The sequence below is a fragment of the Adiantum capillus-veneris genome, chromosome 26 (genome assembly GCF_014529385.1).
Source record: "Adiantum capillus-veneris isolate H3 chromosome 26, ASM1452938v2, whole genome shotgun sequence".
NCBI classification, from domain to species: Eukaryota; Viridiplantae; Streptophyta; class Polypodiopsida; order Polypodiales; family Pteridaceae; genus Adiantum; species Adiantum capillus-veneris.
The window spans coordinates 99,414,442-99,437,199 of NC_140956.1; the positions used below are offsets into that span (position 1 = coordinate 99,414,442).

General features: G+C 40.9%; 1 protein-coding gene across 3 annotated transcripts in view; it reads right to left on the bottom strand.

Moving 5' to 3' along the window:
- LOC147423887 (E3 ubiquitin-protein ligase SINAT3-like) overlaps positions 1–14,378 on the bottom strand; it is a 58,975-nt gene extending 44,597 nt beyond the window's left edge. Inside the window, exons 1-2 of one of the 3 annotated variants that reach the window (XM_086500992.1) lie at positions 13,896–14,372; positions 13,550–13,613 (exon numbers count right to left, since the gene is read on the bottom strand). The gene's annotated coding sequence lies outside the window, so the exon portion shown is untranslated. Of the gene's footprint in view, positions 1–13,549; positions 13,614–13,895 lie in introns of all 3 variants that reach the window. The other 2 variants (XM_086500993.1, XM_086500991.1) reach the window with 2 other exon arrangements.
- Between the last annotated feature and the right edge of the window lie 8,380 nt (positions 14,379–22,758).

The window sequence follows — 22,758 nt, forward strand, 5'->3', positions numbered from 1 at the left end:
TTGCCCCATTCTGACAAGATCTGGACTTCAAAGAGAGAAGTCATATAGCTGGGTGCAAATATTGTCTTGAAAACTTGCCAGGTCCTTGGAGCATGCGGTTGTGTCGCGATTGAACTTCAGCATTGCATAGCATTATCTTTACGAAATCCTGCTCCTCAAGAAACCTTGGATTCTTTTGAACATTTGTCAAGCTATAGTAAAAATACTAGAAGCGCTAGAGATCAAAACAAATACATAAGGTGTTATTAAGTCAAACAATAAGTGGGCTTTTTAGCTCCCCACTTCTATCGAATTTACTATTGATTATCTTGAACATTCCAAAGGAAGAAACATTAAAAATCAACTTATTATGATGCAAAAATGAACAAACATTTTTCATGATTCTTTTAAATGAGTATCCTTTTTCAAACTAGTAAAGAAATAAGATGGCAAAATTGAACAACAAAAGCAAATTTACTAGAACAAAGACGAGAAAATCTAAATAGTTGAGAGCAAATGACACCGGACTTAGCTAAAAGAGAAATGTTCGAAGAAATGTGAGGCATACGGATGATATTTAGATTGGCATATTCTGGTTCAAGGCGCTTATCATAGATATCTACTTTTAATCCCAAGGGAGTCTGAAAAATCTTAAGGTCTAAAAAGACACAACAATCACTATTTGTGGTACAGATAAGTTCACAAAACTCCTTAGGATAAGTTGTCCCAAAAATAAGTCTACGACCTTCCTTGAACCAAGAGCAGAAATCCCTACATGGTCAAGACTCATAGCAATATGGAGACCTCCCCAATTCAGAAGGTGGCCCAGTTCCTCCTTTGGATCCTTCCTCCACCTACTATCAAAGGTGTTACAAAATGGTGATGTGACATGACCACTCATGGGCAAGGGTGATGACGTGACAGAGATTGTACGGACAACTGTACGGATTGCCCGCATATCGCACTCACACGCTTCTAACATGGCAGTACGGATCTCCGCATCACACTCACATGCTAACGTGGCTGTTGTACGGATTTTCGCAAATTGCGTTGATGCAGCATTTTTTGGGCAAATTTTTGGGATTAATTGCTTTTGGACAAATTGCTTTAGGGACTATTTGCTTTTGAGTTTAATTGCTTATTGGACTCTGCTTTTGGCATCTCTTGTAAGAATAAAAGGATCCTTAGGGGCCTCACTTCTCAGAGCATCTGGACGCAGAGTCTGAGAGCGGAGGTTCCCGAAGGGGGTTGTACTTTGCTCAAGATTTAATAAAATAAAGAAACACCGAAGGGGCGCCACATTTTGGGGCCAATACCCCTGGGCACGGAACTACGTCGGGCCGTGTCGTCTCGAATTGAACTGTGATTTAAAGTTGTGAAGTATTTTCAAGAAATCTCTCTCTCTCTCTCGTGTAACAACAGATTCTAGACTTGGGGTGCCCAAGCCTGTGACAGTGGTATCAGAGCTTCAGGCGTGTGCTTTTCTCAAAGTATACCTCAAAGCATACAGGTCCTACCAGAGAGTAGAAGGCTCTTGGGCACTTTGGAAATTGCTATTGTAGCCACTCCAATCTCCGAGCCTAGACTTATCAGCCACTCCCACCCTTACTTCATCGCGCATCAGGCGCCCTCCCGTCTTCATCGCTCTGTCTTAACGGGCATAAAGCCATAAAGAATCCCAAATTACATATGGATTTCAAAAAGAATCAGACGATTCCATCTACCGTCTCAAAAAGCCGAAGGCGGTATGAAAAATTCAAGTGGATTAGCAAGGAACGAGTACGGGCCACCTCGGCCTTCACAATATGAACTCATGGAGATGAAACGTCAACAGTAGGTGGCAAGTGCGCAAAGCAGATGCTTCAGTTTGCCAAGGATCCACAGTATGCCAAATTTTTGACCCGACACCCGATGGATGAAATGCATACTCATTGGCAGAAAGCCATTAAGTCACCAATAAAACCGACAATCAAGAAACCTCCTGTCCCAAGGATGTTTATTGAAGATGAACTCGAGGACATTATTAAAAAGCGAGTCAACCAACTATTTGGGTCAAAGGAGAAGCAAATTAAAGTAACAAGGGAGCTGACTTCCCTAGTTACTTGGGCCGAAAATCCTCTTTTGAGAAAGAAGAAAACAGAAGAAGCGTGTACGCTTCGAAGCATTGTCCAGATCGTCCTCATCTTCTTCTGACAACTTGGATAGCTCATCCTTTCTGACTCAAGTGATGAGGACAGAAAGGGCAAGAAACAACAAACGGACTATACGTTTTATTCAAAAAGGAAGCACTTTTACAAAGCTAATCAATATTGTCACAATTGTGACTATGTTAACAGCAATACATCCACTCCTAGTTGCAGATACGCGAAGTGCCATGCCAAGGAGGACCCCTGCGCTTGGATAGTCACACCCCTTCGCCCAAGAGACGTGCCTCTTCGCCAAAAGCCACACTCCTTCGACGACTAGTCACACCCCTTCGCTCTACAGGTGCGACTCTTCGCCCAATGGTTGCAGCTCTTTGCCGAAAGGATGTCTTTACATCTAAAGTCATGTCTCTTCACCAAGAGATGTGTCTTTTCATTTGTGTCTCTTCGTCTCCTATATAAGGAGCCCTTGTATCACACTTTCAATCAATCAAACACAGAGTCTTCTGAGTCTTTCTTTGAGTTCAGTTCAGTTTCTTAAGCCTTAATCATGAGTTTAAGTACTTAAGAAAGGATTAGTACCTAGAATCCTCACAGTGGTATCAGAGCAAAAAAAATTCCCAAGACCCGAAAGTTGTGAGCCTCTCACCCTCGCCGCTACCCTCTCCCGGAGTTGCATGGAAGCAGAAGAAAGGTGGTACACAAACACAAATAATCATGAGGTAACATGAATTTTTATGTTCCAAACATAAATACAAGACAGAAACACAGATGTGTCTGTGTGAAGTACCCGGTGCATTTCTAGAAACCCTCTGTTGGTGCCCTTCGTGTGCCTCTTCATCGGATTGTGCCCTTTCGTGCATGAGTTCACACCCCTTCACGTGAATGGTCAGCAATTCAACCATGCAGTTGTGTGTTTACTGTGGCAACACCCCTTCACCAAGAGCCTCACAGATAGGTGGAGCCTTTTCCTAGCACTGGCCTGAATTTTACTTCACTGGCTACTATAAATTCTTTGCTCGTGATCGCATCTCCACGTGGAAGGGCACCAAACGCGGAAGGGCTGCAGCGTTCACACCTCTTCCCCCAAGGGACATCCCCTTTGTGCACATTTTTTTTCCAGTCGCTGCATGCTGAAATCTCACCCTTTGCTGAATGATTGCACTGGGAACTCATGCAAAACCAACAACGTATAAGTCCAGCGCTGTACCTCTATTCACCCTTGTGCGCACCTCTTCGGTTGCCAGAATGTTACAATTTTTCCAAGCGTTGCCCCTTCAAGTTACCCTTTCGCTGGCTGCCCTTTGCGCGTGCCTTTTCATTGTGCGTAGAGTTTTTACCCTACTGTATTAATAAGCCAACGCTGGAATACAAGAGCCAAGTGGTTTTCTAAAATAAGCCAAAGGTTTTTTACATTGGCCGGCCTCTCCTAAATAAACCTAAATTTTTTTAACCCAATGTGAACACACCTTATAATTTAAAAACAAAAAAAAAAACCCTCATGTGGACTCACCCTTTACATTAAAAAAATGCAAGAAAACCAGCGATTTAAATTCCCGCACGTTGCTTCTATGCCATCATCTAGCGCTAGCCTTGTGTGCATCTCTTGCGCGCGATACATTTCCCAGTCATGGCCGACGAACCTCTTCCGTATATTTCGTACATAAACGAAGTTTCTGCAGAAGACTTACTGGCATATCCTTCCCCTGCTGGGAGATCATTGTCATTCCAGACACTCCAGAGTCAGAGTCCGAACCCGAGCCGGAGGTTATCATAATTCTCGATTCCCCGACTCCAAAACTCAAACCAATTCCAAGCCGAAATATATTCTAATTTCCGATTCTCCAGAATCGGTACCCATTCCTGCGCCTCAGGTTGTGCCGGCCCCACAGGATTACGTGATTTACGTTACCCATTGTCATGGAACTCAGTTACAAAAGTTAATGGTGTGAAACATCTACAGACGCGCAAGTCTCGTCGTCTCCCACACTTCAAGTACATCCTTGGGCGGTACCCTACTCCTTGACAAAGTGCAGATTGGACGCAGTCAACAACATTATCTTCCTCCAATCCCTAGTGCGTGTTCACAGCGAGCTCTTAGTCCCGGATCACACCTTGGTCGCCCGCTCAAGAGGAGACACCTCCCATCGACGAGGTCAAGATCTCCATGTCGACGTCCCAGGAAGAAGATGGTCAGCAGGCACAGATGCTTGCCCTTCTCAAAGCTCAAATGGAAGCTATGCAACAGACTTTCTCAGCAATTCTTGCTTCCATCAACACTTGCTTGGACCAGTTACAGATGCAAACCTTTGAACCGACCAAATCGAAGGTTTCGCAACCAAAATTCTCACCCAAAGCATGGTTTCTCAGAGACAACCAGACAGAAAGCATCTTCGTGCGAGCAGCAAAAGTCTCAGCGTGAATATTCTTGGAAATGCTACAGTTCTCAACAACCATATTCTTATTCGAATCATCAACAACAGCAGCAGCAATATGAAGTTTCCAACAGATCATCAGCCATATCAAGATGGACGGACTTAGTGGCACATATATCCGACCCTAGTCGAGTACTCGGTCGTGAATGCCGCGACGTTGGACAAGTTCCCCCTCGCAAGAGGATCCTTCAGAGGTCTAAGAGGCAACAGCTCCCTCGACCTCCCCCTTCTCAATTAAAAGCCTTAATACCCGCTGAGAAAGCCCGCTGAAGATTCAGAAGATTTCAATTCTTGTGTGACAACGGGCAAGCACATAAACCCTTCTATGGCCGTGATCCAGGCAGAAAAAGTCGCCTCATCACCGCCCTTGCAGAATACAGTCTTTGTTTCTGAACAAATACCAAATGCTGAACAAATACCAAATGCAATGGTGAATGATAATTTTTCAAACTTGAAGACTCCAATCCTTGCCTTCAACGGTGCAAAGGATAAAGCAGATACAGACTCTTGTAGCACGACTTTAGTCGCTGCAATTGAATCTTTGGACATAATTTGTTCCACAGATAAAACTTTACAGATGGATATACCTTCAAAGTTCAAACACTATATATATATACCTTCATAAGTTCAGAAAAGTCTGAACTCATGAATTATAAGAGGGAATAAAGCACTCATAGAACTATAAAAGCAAGGGACACAAGAAAAGAAAAGAAAAACAAAAACAAACAAACAAACTAACTAAATCACTTTGTTTGCTACAAAACAACTAAATAAAACAAAACATTATTAACTTAAAAATGTTTTTAGAAAAGGCATGTGTAAAATAAGTTGACGCAACTTACTTGGCTTAAACAAGTACTCAACTTTAAGCAAAAAAGAATAAGACATCTTAAAAACTTAATCCTAGAAATCAAACTTCACACAACAACTTCTAACGAAACACATTCTTAAGTCCTCAGGTAAGCAAAATATGAAATCGAAAAATGAATACTACTACAAACCTACGAAGAGCAAAGAACCAAACTTGACAATATGTGATCTCAACTTCGCTACTTGTCTAAATAGGAAGAATAAGATTATCACCTTTATCATGCATAGCTTGGACAACAGCTATGACATCCCTGCTCACGTCGTCAGTGCCCAAGAGTAGGTGTAGGTTTATATAGAGGCCATTCATGCTTTGAACGTACTCTACAAAACCAACGAGCTGAGTTTCTATCACTCCGGAGGTGATGGGCATACTCAGCCATGATAAAGGCTAGCATTTGTCAAGCTATAGTAAAAATATTAGAAGCGCTAAAGATCAAAACAACAACATAAGGTGTTATTAAGTCAAACAATAAGTGGGCTTTTTAGCTCCCCACTTCTATTGAAATTACTACTGATTATCTTGAACATTCCAAAGGAAGAAACATTAAAAATAAACTTACTACGATGCAAAAATGAACGAACGTTTTCCAGGATTCTTTTGAATAAGTATCCTTTTTCAACTAGTAAAGAAATAAGATGGCAAGATTGAACAACAAAAGTAGATTTACTAGAACAAAGATGAGAAAATCTAAATAGTTGAGAGCAAATGACACCGTACTTAGCTAAAAGAGAAATGTTCGAAGAAATGTGAGGCATACGGATGATATTTAGATTGGCATATTCTGGTTCAAGGCGCTTATCATAGATATCTACTTCTAATCCCAAGGGAGTCTGAAAAATCTTAAGGTCTAAAAAGGCACAATAATCACTATTTGTGGTACAGTTGAGTTCACAAAACTCCTTGGGATAAATTCCTCCGCCTACAGAACTCGAATTCAAGTACATAAAATCTTGAAAAGAAGGAACGTCAGGGACAAAAAGATCATCTACAAAGCGTCTTACATTGCATAACCTGTGCAAAAATATTGGGCAAGTGTTAGCAAGGACAAGACGCTCCATAAAATCAAACTCATAAGTAGAAAGATAGAAATTAGCAAGAAAGAAAGCACAATTGGTGCCCATAGGGATACCAATTGTTTGCTTGAAAAGAGAGTCGCCGATGGTTATATATAAATTGTCCAAAAGAAAATCTAACCAAGATATGATGTCAATGTCATCTACAATCCTGGTGAATCTCTTTCTTCCTTTGTCTACATCTACATTCTTACTTTTCAACCATAAGAAGTCAAAGTTCAAGTCTACATCTACATTCTTACTTTTCAACCATAAGAAGTCAAAGTTCAAGTCTACATCTACATTCTTACTTTTCAACCATAAGAAGTCAAAGGTCAAGGCTGACTTTTCTACTAGCAATGCCTTGTACCTATCCTTCTCAAGCTTGTACACAAAAACTTTTGAAATAAGAGACTTGACTCTAAATTTAAGGTCCTCCAAATTTAGCTTCGTGTATAGCGTAGAAGTCAAAAGTTTGGAGACATAAAGGAGAAGATTTCTCCTTAAGGCTTCTTGAAGAGTCAAAAACTTTAAAACAGGAATCACACCTACTGAATCATTTAAAATCCAACTTGAATAGGTAGGTACATCTGCTTCCTTTAGCATATTTTTCCACAATTCATTTACGCTAGGTAAAATAGCTTTGAAACAATAACTAAGCCATTTGGAAACCTCGGTCAAAGAGGTGTTACAAGAAGCAGCTATAAATCTAGGCTTTATAGGGTTCTTGTGGAACTTCCAAACGGTATATAAAAAAGGTAATTTAGGCTGGCACTTGAAACCAAAAGACTTACAAAAGTCTTGATGTTTCAAAATAACTTCTTGAATTGAAAGATCACAATCATTGTAAGTCTGAGAGTTTACTTCACCTGACAAACATTCTAAATAGAACTTTTTGCACGTAACAACAAAGTTATTAGAGCACTAATTTCTCTCAGTCTACGACATCCCTTCAAGAGGATTTTACTATTCCACACAAACCAATGGAATACTTTACAGATTTCCAACTAGTGGTCATCACTCAACAGCAAACTCAAGTCAGTTTACCAATAATTTCACTCAAAGCAAATACAGATTCAATCTTTTCTTGGACAAAGCTCGACGTTACAAATAACTTTGACAAAGGCACTTATCAAGTTGCAGATATCATCAGTTTTCAGTTTTGCAAAATAGTCATGTTCAATAACAGTGCCATGACATGGGACTTAGCAGAGAGAGCTTTGGATGCAGAAGCACAACAAAATACATTTTCTTCTTCCCGGAGTTTCTACAACTACCCTGGGTTTCATTTAAAGAGGGAGGGAATGTCACGATTGTGACTATGTTAACAGCAATACATCTACTCCTAGTTGCAGATACGCGAAGTGCCATGCCAAGGAGGATCCCTGCGCTTGGATGGTCACACCCCTTCACCCAAGAGACGTGCCTCTTCGCCAAAAGCCACACTCCTTCGACGATTGGTCACACCCCTTCGCTCTACAGGTGCGACTCTTCGCCCAATGGTTGCAGCTCTTCGCCGAAAGGATGTGTCTTTACATCTAAAGTCATGTCTCTTCACCAAGAGATGCGTCTTTCCATTTGTGTCTCTTCGTCTCCTATATAAGGAGCCCTTGTATCACACTTTGAATCAATCAAACACAGAGTCTTCTGAGTCTTTCTTTAAGTTCAGCTCAGTTTCTTAAGTCTTAATCATGAGTTTAAGTACTTAATAAAGGATTAGACTTTAGTACCTAGAATCCTCACAAATATCATTTTCTCGACGATAAGGGGAAGAAGACCAAGGAATTCAAAGAAGGTGGACAAGCAGTAAAGTTTGAAACCTTTTCAAGGTTTCGAGAAGCTCCTAAGGTCTTAGACTTTATCCAACAGTTTGATATAGCATTTTCTGGAGGCCGCTATACAGAGCACTCCAAGATCAGACAGGCAACAACCTGTTTGAAAGACAATGCACAGACATGGTGTCTACTCTTTTATTAAGGAAAGATGTCACGAGAACGTGGCAACTGCTAATCTTAGTTGTTGGTTTCTTTCCAATGATTTTTTATTAATTTTTGAGACCCTCTTTTGAAGTTGCAAATGGTCGGACATTGTATGGCCAATGTAAACGGTAGTTTCACCCGCAGACGGGAAGTTGGTCGGCACTGGAACTCGTAAAGTAAAAGGATGTTTAGGCTCAGTTCAAGATCATGTAGGTCCCCTCGTCACACTTAGCAACGGTGGATACTAGGAAGTGAACTCAATAAAGGCATAAAGTCAAGGTGGGATCACCAGCAGAAAATATCCGACAGTTGGGCCACATTTCATTTTTGGATGCGATTCCGATGAGGATAGATGGTCAGATGACCAGTGGGAGCCCAACGGAAGCATCTCCTAAAATTTAGGGAATTTCTATTTTGGGCCACGAAATGTGTTCGCGTCATTACCTTCGGTATGACAAGGGAAACATTTTATTACTCTGCTGTAAAGTCAATTGATTCACCAGTTGAGAGATTTTTAAGCAGGAAGCCCAATGCGGGGAAATTGCATGTATGAGTGCCAAGTGGCACTTTTTGGTCAATTTACCAAGTTTGGGAGAACAGAACTCGTAACTGACTTTTTGGAACAGTTTTGGAGGCTGTTAACATTGATTTTCAGCCATTTCTCTCCATTTTTGAGCTTCCCATGACTTTGCCTAGTCCAAGGAGCTCATTTTCAGCATTGGAAGGCATCAGATGCGTGTTTACAGGGCTGTTTTGCTGCGTTTTCAGCGATACACAGGTTTTGGCAACCATGGAAATCTTCCCCTTTTTGCATCTATTGTTCACAGATGCATTACAAGTCAAGGGCAACAAAGGGGACGCTCGATTTATGCGGGGGGGATGCTTCATTGAGAACCTGCCACAGGTTAAGAGCTATGGAGTGCTTCCTTTCCCTCTATGTACAGTGTGGTGCCAGGAGTGATGCCCTGCACGCTACACACTGCTCTCTCTCCCTTACGTGCAGTTATGTGATGCCCCACAAGAGGGCTCTTCATTTGACTGATGTACAGCTGTGTGGGTTCATGCTTTTGTGCTGAGGCAAGAACCTCCTTGAGCAGGAAAAGAGGTAGCTAACTGCTACTCCAAAGCAGGCACCGGTGAGGGTCATAACCTCACCATACAGGTGCGTTTTCAGCGCTGTGTATGCGCTGTAAATTGACAGTTTTTCAGCCATACGGACGCCAGAACCATTGGGAATAGAGCCCCACTGGCAGAGGACAGTTAGGGGACTGTTTGGGGTTGAAAACAGAGCAAAAACCAGTAAATACAGTGTGCTGAATTTACTGTTTTTGGGCAGGAATCAAAGGATTTATGCCAGTAGAAGAGAGTTCCATCAGGGGAATTGGTTTCGTGCAAGTTTTGGGGCTGTTATGCTGCCAAAATTTGGCCAAAACATGTGGTATCTAGCTGGATACATGTAAAGAATTCCCAGGACTACTTTGTAATTTACCCTCTCAAAGTATAAAGAAATACCGAAAGGGGCGCCAATATTGGGGCCTAAAGGTTATCGGCGTCTGCTCGGAGCATTCTAGCTACCGAGTCGTGTGTGTGCTTAGGTGTTAATCCCCGTTACAGGTTACCTTTGCAAAGTACTCTGTGTGTGTCTAAAGTAAAGAATTTCGGGTGAAAGCCAACGCCCCACGGGCCGGTTTCAAAAGAAGCGCCGACAAAGTGGCTCAAATTCAAGAAACTTTTTATTTCTTCATGGCTCACTCAAGAGTATGAACAAGATGTGAGAACCCACTGGAACCATCTTCGGATGAACAGGGATGACACTTTGGATGATTACTGTGAAAGATTTTGGGATACTTTCCTTCCGACCTCTTCTTTCAAGAAGATCAGTTTTAAGGAACAGATTGAGAGGTTTTGTTGTGGACTCCCCAAGGAAATTCAAGAATTCTGTCTTGGGAAGAAGTCAGAGTCCATTCAACAATTGATGGGACATGCTAAGCGAGGATTAATTATGCATTTGGGTAACTTGACTTACCCACTAGATGAACCTTCAACAAGTAGAAACAGACGACAGACCGACACACGATCTCGACTGACAGAAGATTAGAAAGATGAATATTTCAAAGCAGGAAAGTGTTTTGAATGTGGAGAACAAGGACATATCGTTGCACAATGCCCCAACAAGGCACAAGAATCGGGATGACTAACAGAATGGAAATACAACGGGACGAGGAGATACTCATTCCAAAACAGATTTTAGATAGAACCTTATAGATGAATTAGCATTATTTTGTTGAATGAAATTCGTGGAATAAGACTTTTCGGAAAAAAAGATCTTGAATTTTTGGATGAAACCAATGTTGTATGAAAGAACCTGTTATTTGTGAGCATATAACACGATTATGATTGAGATGATAATGATGGCTTGGAGCGGTGATAGCTCCTGTATGAGCCTGAATTGAAAAAGAGCGAGAAGATACTCATTCAGGAATAGATACGAACTTTCCAAGATAGGAAAGAGAAAGGTAGAGTGAACGGTGGTTCTTAGTTAAGACGATCGGGCATTAAATGTGAAATAGATAGAGGAGGAGGACATAGCAGATACTCCTCAGATTTAAAACTTTACCCCATCAGGAGCATTTTTATAGTGCATAGACCTATTTTCCCTATTTTTGACATTTTTCACTTATTATTTTTAAGTGACTTTTGTTGGGACTAGGTAGGGCAATTTTACTAAGTTTGTATATATAGAAACCTAGCGCTAGCACTTTCTGGCAGAAGAGGCAGAAGGAGCATTGCTCAACAGGCAACTTCACAAGCAAGACCAACCAAGGACCTGGGGTTCTCTTTCACGAGCAAAGCCAGCGTTTCCATGACCTAAAGCCCAGTGTTTTTCATTCCCTTGGAGCCTGGCGATTTCAGCCTTGAAGACCTGGCATTTTCCCCTCAGCTAGGCCAGCGTTTTCATCACTTGCAAGACTCAACAGAGGTAGCGTTTTTTAGGAGCTGCTGTTCAGCGTTTTCAGCCAACCTACTTAGCATTTTCTGCACCAGCAGGCCAACGATTCCACAGCAGTTTTACAGTCAACAAAACAACGTTTTTTGCAGCAAAAAATCAGCGACAAAACAGCATCAAAAACAGCGTTTTCTGTCAACAACCATTAGCGTTAATCAATAGTAGACCACTCTCGATGGACTCTCGCCATCGAGAGTGGGGCCCTTGGAGGAGGGTTTTACAACATCCTAGTGTCGTATTCTCTTCTCTCTCTATCTCTCAGTCTCAGCACCTTCATTCACAGTGTTCACCACTTTGTTTGTGTCCATTGCACTCTCTCACTAAAGGAACGGAAGGCTATCCCTTCCGTAAGTGAAAGGAACCTTGAGCACAGTTCGGAGCACTCACCTTGAGCAAAGTTCAACATTCACTTCCGTTGCACCTTATATCTTTCAAGAGGGAGGTATGTCACAAAATGGTAACGTGACATGACCACTCGCGAGCAGGGGTGATGACGTGACAGAGATTGTACGGACAACTGTACGGACTGCCCGCATATCGCACTGATAGGTTGTTGACATGGTAGTACGGATCACCGCATATCGAGCTGACATGCTAACATGCTGCTGTACGGATTTCCGCAAATTGCACTGATGCTTTTTTTAGGGAAAATTTTTGGGATCGGTTGCTTTTAGAACAAATTGCTTTAGGGACTATTTGCTTTTGAGTTTAACTGCTTTTGGGGCTCTGCTTTTGGGATCCCTTGTAAGAATAAAAGGACCCTTAGGGACCTCACTTCTCATAGCACCTGGACGCAAAAACTGAGAGCGGAGATTCCCAACAAGATTTGTACTTTGCTCAAGATTTAATAAAATAAAGAAATACCGAAAGAGGCGCCAAGTTTTGGGGCCAATATCTCTGGGCACGGAACTACGTCGTGCCGCGTCGTCTCGAATTGAACTGTGATTTAAAGTTGTGAAGTATTTTCAGTGAATCTCTCTCGTGTCACAAAAATTCTAGACTTGGGGTGCCCAAGCCTGTGACAAAAGGTACAACCAAAAAGGGTGAATCCGATGATGAACTTGTCTGCAACCGCGAGCGAACCTCCTATCTAAACCGGGCAGCCAATGGATCTCCGATCTATCACGATAAGATCTCCTCAAACCCAAGCTCCTAGCATGAATCGCCCACCACACACCAAAGAGGGCATGTACACGGCGAGGGAAGGGAGCTAGCAAGAGGAAGAGGGATCGCAACGCAAAAATGCTGCGCACACACACATGCAGAGAACGCTTAGCCGCACATAGCAAAAAATGCTAGCAAGAGGAAATGCTAGAGAGAGAGTGTACCTAAACATGGGAACTCTGCAATGATCACAACATGCCAAAAGTACAAGGGGAGGGGTTGCATATATAGGCAAATAGCCAATATGCTCTACCTACTGCAGAACCCCGCCCTAAAAATGCTAATAAATATGTAAACTCGCTAAAAGTGATCAGACACATATTTATTAGCACAACTGCAGAACACTCGAGATTCTCACGTCGGGAAACCCTAGGAACGAGGATTTCGCCTCATGCCAACCTACCGGGAAAGCAATACCGTGGAGTACATCGCCGAGAAAAGATATGTCTACCTCAGATACGACATGGCACAACCACAAAACAACCCTCACTCCCTAATTTGCTCCTGGGAGATACTAGAGCCACTATCGGACAGGAATGTAAACAATAACATCCCCTCTCAACTCCTAGACGGAAAACGAGTCCAAAGGAGCTTGCATGAGAGAATAATGTCGCTTGTGGAAGGGGTTTGGTAAAGATAACAACAAGGTAGCAGGGTTGAATGAGTTTGAATGTACTCTAGTCGAATACAGCCATCCTTGGTCTTCTCACGAACAAAATGGTACTATATCTCTATATGCTTGGTCCGGGCATGTTAGCTAGCAATATTTGTGATATCCTCATCATTTGAAAGCAACTTTTACACCACATGTGACATACCATACAATATCCCATTCTTCACAATGCAAAAAGTCGCAATATCTTTTGAAAAGATCTGTACTTGCACATACAGAGTATCTCAATAGATGCTAGCAATTACCATATGGTTGTTGCCCAATAAGACTGCCATGTTTTTGCTACTAATGCCAAGCACAAAGCTTAAGCTGCATAACAAAGCTAGATGTCAATTCCCAACTCCTCCTTTTTAACCCGCTGAAGTCTTTTCTCCAATGCACAACATGTATGCATCCTTCAAAGGTGCAAATAGAGTGCGCTTATTTCACAGGTATAGAAAATCTGTACATAAGCATAGTGCGATGTTGCGTAAACTAATCAGTATGATCATCACAACCCAAAGACAAGTACACTTGAAAGAAAGCACTAACCTACTACACTTAAAAGAAAGCATAATACGTCTGTATGTGCAGTGTTTCATGAGAATGCACCTCGAATGCAGCCTTCCAGCGTGTTGCTTGGTTATGGATGGTCAATGTGACATCTTCATGTCATGATGAGGCAGGCCTTTATAATCTGAGAGATCACTCCACAATTACTGCAGAAATATACCCGCAAATTTGTCCCTTAGGGTTTTGCAGGTAATTGTTAGGTCTCTTAATCTCAATAATTTTAGTCAAAAGACAGAGACAAAGTGTCCCCGTCGCGCGCTGAGGTGGACGAGCTATATCGAGCTTGCAGAGGACCGAGCCCAAGAAAAATAGAGGGCTTCTCTGCTCGAAGCAAGAGCGAGATCTGCAAAGGAAATGAACTGTTCAAACGCGAGGGGGTAAAAATAGTCTACTCTCTTCCGCCATAGCCAGAAATGCCCCCACAGAGAGAGAGAGAGAGAGAGAGAGAGAGAGAGGGGGGTGAGGGGGGGAAGCTGGAACGATAGAAAAAGACTTTTAGTCGTATGCATTCGAGGAACAACCATTCGCTCATGAGTAGCAGGCCCCAAAGCCCACTCCTCCGATTCGAATCCTATCCTCGGCTCTCTCCATTTTCACGTGACTGATGTTTCATGGGACGATCCAAAAGAAGAATGCAACATTCAAAGCTGAAGGTAGATACACACACTAAACCGAAGCCTGCCAATCCCTTTTGGGGATAGGCACGCGGGCATGCATTACACTTAAAACACACATTATTTTAACAAGGTCGCCTTCAGTAGACGAAGGCACTGCCTTTGATTGAGTAGAATTATTATGTGTAAATGCATTTGTGATTATTAGATATACGTCTGTATAGAAAAACAAAAAGGAGAGAAAGGACAATCCAAGTCCTTATTATCTTCAAGTATGCACAACACAACTCACAATAATAAATAACAGAGCGCAAAGAAAAAGCTTGGTAAGAAAAACCACCACAAGCGTTCTATTCTTAACAAGGTGAAGTCTCATTGTGACCTGTTAAATCAAGAATATAATTTGTTAGACACAATGCATAAAATTTATCAAGATAACTATATTTGCAAAATCGACACTACTGATGAAGAGGAAATACGGAATTGATGGGTTTGATATGCACTACCATGCCTATCATTCGAATGATCAAGCTTGGTGTTTTGGTATATTCACCCAATAAGGGTTTTGCTACCAAATTTTGTGCTAGATGGGTAAAGCAATAGCATTAGGAACAGAAGACTAGTGTGCCACACTTATGTTACTTTTTGGAAGAATAACTACAACAATGGTGTATATAAGAGCAATTTGTATCCTAATAATGTACATAGCACTTTTAGACACCTGCCACAATCACCCTTGACTTTTTAATTTTGGGTATCACAAAGAACAAAGATTTGTTTCACTTGATGTGCATTTGAGTCCAAAAGCACTAGCTATCCTTCTCAAAATGGCTATATATATTTGTCTTTGTTGTCCTCTTCGTTTGAACTTGAGCCTAAATATGCCAACGTATACCACTCTACATTCATCTCACGACTTTGATCTTCTTGTTTTTTCTTACAATACCTGAATCAAATGAGCTTTGCCACAATATTGCACGCAAAAGAAAGTCGGAACTTGAGATGAAGAGTTCGCGTTAGAACATTCCATCCTTTAATTGGTAGCTTCATGGAAGTACTCTCAGGAAAGGTGCCAGACATGCAAAGGCATGTTAAACTATGAGTGAGGCTAATAAAACCAATTAAGTAGAGACTGCCTCATAATCATGTGCATCCACAGACCAAATTTTTGCTACTCAATTTTTTATCCTTTATTCTTAGCTTTGCTTGATTACCATACCTTTATATATTGTAGCTCAAAATATATTTCCGTTGATCCATTCCCATTCTTTTGATATGAGCAGCTACCTTCTCTGAACTTACAATTGAGATTGTACTACTCGTATCAAAGACAACTAGGATTTTTGACCCACAAATATTGTTGTTTCTTCTCCAAACTTACATTGAGATAGTATTGTTGGTATCAAAGACGAGGAGGGTTTTTGATCGACAAATGTTGTTGCTCAGAAGGTCCATCAATTGTATGTTTGCGCTACACCACACAACATGATTCATTAGCCATTAAACTTTCTTATGTGGATTTGAGAAAAGGCTGGTGAGGGGGGCCAACCATTGATGAGACTCAATGAAAATTCCCACTAAATTTTGTAAAATGAACACAGCTAGCTAGGGGAGGGATCCTTCTCTAAAGTTTTTGGAATCTCTAGAGGGTATATGTGAGCATGATGATGCATACTCCAAGGTGGGGAGCAACGTCAAAAAGAGGGATCCTTCTCACTCCAATGCTAGTAGTGTGTCCACTTCCTCTTTCAAGTGACAAGTTGCATAAATGGATGAATGTTTCCATAGATGATGGGTACCTACTCCACAAAGGGAATTGTGTACCAACAATGGACGTAGACATTTGATGAAAAATTCTTTACGAGTGTCATGACAGTCCCAGTGTATGACATAGTAAGCGTAAAGAAAACTTATGCACTTATACGATGACAATCTTACTAGCCTGGTTTACATGAGTATGTTCAAGACTATGTCTTGCACTACCAAAAAAGTCAAGTTAATAAAGAAAAATGCCTAAAGATAGGAGGCCTCTAGCATCCTTTGATGATTCCCAATGGAAAATGGGAGAGTATCTAGATGCATTTCTTAGTGGGTCTACCAACCACCTTAAGCGACCTTGACTTGGTATGGGTGATTGTAAAATGGTCAACCAAACTTTGTAAGTTTACTCCAGCCAAGTCCACTATTAAAACCTCATAGTTAGAAAAGCTCTTTGTGAACAATTTGTATCGATTATATGGATTGCCTAACAACATTGTGAGCAATCATGATCCTAGGTTTAACAGTCAATTCTCGAGGGCTGTGTTTAAACGGTTGGGAACACAACTCAATATCAGTACTGTAGATTATCCAGAGATGGATGGGCACACTAAATGAGTTAACGAGGATATGCTACGAGAATACATTAGGAAGAAGCAATCTAATTGGGACCCTTATCTCCCTATTTTGGAGTTTTCTTATAATAGTGCCAAGCACGTTACAACACGCTTTAGTCCTTTCATGCTTATATATGATTTTCAACCTAAATCATCAGTTACGTGGGGTTGACTAAGGATCCAAGACCATATGGACATGCTGAAAATTTCTTGTCAAAATGTTTGACAAGCACAAGATTGATTCAAGAAGTATGTTGATGAGAAACCTTGGCAAATAACCTTCATGGAAGGATAAGAGGTATTCTTCCATGTTCCAAAGAATTCAAAGTTTGAAAACTGGGTCTAGACCTAAGTTATATACTAGATATGGTGGTCCATTTGAGATACTCAAGCAAGTTGGTGATATGCCTACCAAATTTATTTACATGCACATTTTAGACTATCATGATTTACGAACTCGTTATCATGTACATCGTCAAGCATTCGTACATTAGTGTTCTTACAAAGAAATACCCCACTTTGTTTTCAAGGACGAAAGACTTCTCCAAGGGGGGCGTAATGTAAGGCCAAGGGTAGCAAGGGCAGGGTCCCTATGGGAACTAGGCATGGGGACTCGACCCAATAAAGAGGGTCAAGTGCAGGGTCCCTACAAGAACTAGGCATGGGGGACTTGACCCTATAAAGGGGGTCGGGGCATGATGGGTGGAGCATAGATTTCCCAAATCACTCTAGGTCTTAACACTAGTCTAGTAACCTAACAGGACATAAAAGTGTCCTATCAGGGTTTTATAAAAAATTTCCAAAACCATAGTAGATCCACTCTTTTTTTAAAATCCTTTCATCAGTTTATAGTTCAAGGACTACTACATATGACAAAAATGAGAAACTTGGAAAATTTCTCATCTCTTGGTCACAACAAGCCTCCAAAGTTGATGGACCAGTGCATTTTGCCCAAAACAGCCATTTCTTATGGTTGATTGTATATAAATAAGAATGGAGATTTTTGTAAGACATGAGATAAAACACCCCGTTAACTTCAATTGCTTGGTGATCAAAACATATGGCTGCTTTTGCCTCACTATTTTTTTTGGGGCAAAAAAAATAGGTACAAAAAAGTTGCATTTTTCTCATTCTACGAACCTATCATCAAAGTTTCTATGTCACACTCAATATTGATACTATATACATGTGTTCTTACTTCCCTTTGGGCCTTTGGATTCAAAAGGAGCCATGGAGCATGTCAAAAGAATAATGGATCTCTTACTAAGTGGAACCTTGGGGACAATGATGAAGTGCCAAATATAGCAAATCGTATTCTTCAGCAATCAAAAACTTCAACCATCATCATATACTGTGCTATATAGCGTATTAGGTCCCCCAAAACTCAAGGAAGATTAACTTTATGTTATAGATTCCACTTACACAAATGCATTTGGATATCAAGAAAGCCACCAAAAAAATCATAAAAGCACTAATTTTGGCCAAAGAACAGGATTATGCAATTCTTGTAAGTTGGTCATAACTTTCAATTTTAACACTTAGTTCTCCTAGAAGCATTAGGACATGTTGAGAACTATAAGGCTTATCATCTACCAATCTAAACCTCACAAACATAAATTTTAGAGTGGTATAGTCGCAAAAATTTGAGAAAAAAAATTAAAAACATGACCCGTTTTTTCACACAGTTTAGATTCAAAAATGTTGTGCAAGAGTAAGGTTAATGGTGAGATTGATATTCCAAAAAGAATATCAAGTTTTTTTCAGCTCATAAGGCAATTTTGTGGATATATAGCACCTAGAAATTCATTTTCATACTCTTCAAATAATTCAAGCAAAATGGTCACGTAACAGGATATAAAAGTATCATGTTACCATTCTAGTGTTAAACGTGTTAATCACTCAAGGAAAAATTTATGTTTTTGGCAAAGGTGATGAAGCACTTGCTGCTTCGGATTCTAGAAATGAAGTCCATTAGCCCTTGTTACAACTATGGAAAGTGTGGTCATTTGTCTCCAGATTGTAGATCAAAGGCAAAGCCAAAATCTCGACAAAAGACAAAGGAAAAGGCAAGCATGATGAGGACAACAATGATAGTGATTCTAGGAAGGACTCAAAGGAGTCTACTGGTGTGGTAGAGACTACATTGGCAAGGGCTCCAACTTTCTAGTCAGGTAGTCGTTGTCGCAACTTGCTTCAGCCAAAGAGAGGCTTGTGAGAGTGGTAGAGAGGGCCAAACAGTGCTCCCTTGCATATGATTTGGATCCATGTGTTGGAGTTCAAATTATTGATGTTTAAACCCGTGGGTCGGAGTTCAAGGCACATACATATGCTGGCAAGGAACCAATGTGCCACATACAAAACACTGTGGATATGCTATAGACAATTCATTAGTGCTCGGATTATGGACAAAATGTGTTCCAAAAGTTCATTGTCTAAGAATGTTTGGACGTGATGTGTTCACAATTCATGAATGGGGATTCTTTGACATAGTGAGGTCTACAATTCAAATTTTTGTAATTCTATCAGTGCTCAAGATGGAATTCTTCTCAAGTGATAGGTTGGTAGTAGCAATCTGAGGTGTATCCAGTAGAGAGCTACTACTGGGGTATCCATGGTAGTTTCTTCATCAACTTGTTCTTCCTACATATGTCCTCTATGAGCTGCAAAGAGGATGTTAAAGTTATAGCATCTCGAGTGAATGGCCCAATGTGATCCCAATATTTATTTTGGCTTTAGGTATTTATTTTACTTATTTGTTTAAGTTCTAGGTAGGGCAATTTGTTGAGGGTATACTTAAGGGCCCCTAGTCTAGTACATAAGAAACACTTAGCTCCCATTGTAAAATCATCAATTCACAACCTAGTTGGTTGGTTCAATAGTATCTCTCTGTTACTCAGGTGTAATGTCTGAACATCAAAGACAAAACTTGAAACCATCACACATAGAGTAAGGTACAAATGGCCAAAAGACATCACACATACACAAGAAAATGCCAGGAGAACTACTGGTATTTAACTTCCTACATTGAAATTCTCATACATCATGTTCAAGAAAATCCAATTAAATAGACTCCACATGTGCATGTTAATGCGAGTAGTTGCACCCTTACAAATCATGACATACCCCCTGGTATCCCCACTAAGGTTACTCCCACTTGGCATGCACGGAGGTCCTGATCCCACAATAATAATAAAAAAATCATTCGCCATCAGAAGAATCGGTAGGGGAAAAAAAGGGGATGGGGGTTGAGGTTTACATATGGCCACAATTGAGCGAAGGGTTGATAACTCAAATAATTGCGTTAGAGAAGAGCAGATGCCTCCATCCACCAAGGAGGAGCCAAAGGATTAAACAAACTGAGTGAATTTGCACATTGGTTCAGAAAGAATGTAGTGTGCTGAAAGAGGCTTTTGTACTTTGTAGCACTACGCTTCTGGGTTGCGATTTCCTCCCACAATTGCTCCTCCTCCTCCTTGTTCAATAGCAATTGTGTTTTGAGATTGTCCAATTCTGCCACCGTTGCTCAAAGGGCCACCTCCTCATTTTGCAACCGGTTATAAGGTCTACAAGACCATCAATTAGAGGGCCTGTAAAACCATTTTGTTGGGGGAATGGGAGATATTTATCAACGATGTCCCAATTCGATGGTCCTCCGGTGCAGGCTGTCTAGAACCACCAAGAAGAGATTTAGTGGGAGTTGCCACTTTTGGATTTGGCCTCCCCAGTGAACTTGAATATTGTTAAGCCAGCAGAGGATGACACCCACATTTTTGCTCACACTCATCATTTTTGTAACCATTGATTGTAATAAATGTCTTTCCGACATTAATTTTGATTTGAGCCATTCATTAAGTAACGGGACTCAATTGAGTTTCCAGCTTGTAATTCCAAAGTAATTTCACTTGCTGATGTAATTAGTTAGAGATGTTCTCACCTCCAAGGCTGAGGTATATAAGCCAAAGTTTTTGTAACCTAAGGGGATTCAGATTATTAATAAAAGTGAGTTTTTGAGCGCCGTGACTGTGTCTGAGAGAGAGTGAGTGAGAGAGAGAGAGTCTTATCTACTTGCTACGCGAGCTACGGAGCCGCCATTGGAGAAGCGACACCGCCATTGTGTTAGCAACGGCGAGAGCTACGCACAGATACCAAGAGTGCGCGCTATCGGCTTCTATGTGTGGTAAGTTCCTACGAGCTTCGGTGTGAGTTTTCTTCCAACTCGTGTGTCGGAATGGAGCGTGTAGCATATCTATAGAACCACAACGAGTAGAGCTATGCATTAGTACCATCGGGGTCAAGTTTCGGTCACCTGTATTTTTCGGCCTGTTTTCATACGCGTTTACCGCACGGAGTGATTATAGGTTGATTTTGCAGTTCAAGTCTTTAGGGTGTTGTTCTTACCTAGTGTATAGACTTCCCCTTGAGTTTGAGATCGATTCAATGATTCTAGATCCTGTTTCGTATAGCATTCGTTCGTAGTACGGATTTCAGTCACTTGCGTATTTTAGAACTTAGATTTGATTTCCTTAGTAGTGATTGTCATTAGAAGGTCGAGTAGGTGATTTGACACCCACCTAGTTGTTTCCATGCGCCTGCGGGTCAAGCTCCGTCCTCGTCTGACAAATTCTGTTGTTGGTTGAGTTCTCGCTATTTAGCTTTCGCTAGCGGCGTAACCGCCTTAACATTTGGCGCCACTGCCGGGGACGAGAGCCCTAAGTAGGTGACCTTAGACTAATCCTACGAGGTGAGTCGTATAAACTACTTTGTATACTTTAGTTAGAAAAGATCTAGGAGTGGTGGACTCCGAAGATCTTTAGAGATACTAGGAAGTGGGGTATTCCTGGGTCTTCCGTGTTGACAGTATTTTTAGTTTAGCTTAGATTTGTCTGTTGTTTTGTTGGTGTTGAGTAGTTGTTGATAGAAGAAGAATTTGCTAGTCCGTGAGTGGCAGTGGATCTCTTTAAAATCACAATTACCAAACCCATTTTATGATTAGGAATAGCTTAGGTAGGACTTCATTTGATCCTGATCTAGAGCTAGTAATCATTGGAGTATTTGCTTGATATGGTTGATTGCATGTTAGATCACTAAATCGTCGAGTTAGTAGTGAAACTTGCAATAAACAAAAGTCAGAGAAATTTTTTGTGTATCTGGGAGTTGCTGAGCACTAGAGAAAGCGATTCTGTGCCAAAAAACTGGAAATCTGCAACTTTAGACATCATATGCGTATGATGTCTAAATGACCAAACAGAGACCAAAACAAAAATTTTGACTTTACTAGAGTGTTCAAAAGGGGAGTTATACCCTAATTTCAACTAAAAACAAGAGCATTAACACTCAAAGAAACCCAAAAAGACAAGTCGGAGTCCAAGAAACGCAAAGAATAGGAAATTTTGGATTCAGATCTTGTTTTTACATTCAAACCTGACAAAAACACTTGAAACTCAATTATAAACATTGGAGAAGGCTTAAAACCAAGAATAGTCAAAATCTGGGACAAAAGACATCATACGCGTATAATGTCTTTTGGCACATCCACTGCTTAATTTTGATATCTGACCTGACAAGATTGTTACAAACACTATAGAAAGCATAAATATCAAGTCTTGACCCAAATTGAGGAAAAAGACATCATACGCGTATGATGTCTTTTACCTAGTTTTGGACATATTTTGATACTTTGCCAACACAGATCCATTGTAATAGCTGTCTAGAGGTTATATTTCAAGTTTCATCCAATTTGGATCACAATTGACCCAAAACAAGTCAAAAGAGGAAAATTGCCAAGAAAAGCCTAAATTAGCCATAACTTGCTCAAACAGAGTTCAAACTGAATTTTGTGAGTGGACAGAGCATAAGGGGGCTACTGAGAGTGAGCATAACCAAAATAGTCCAAATCTGTGAAAAAAGACATCA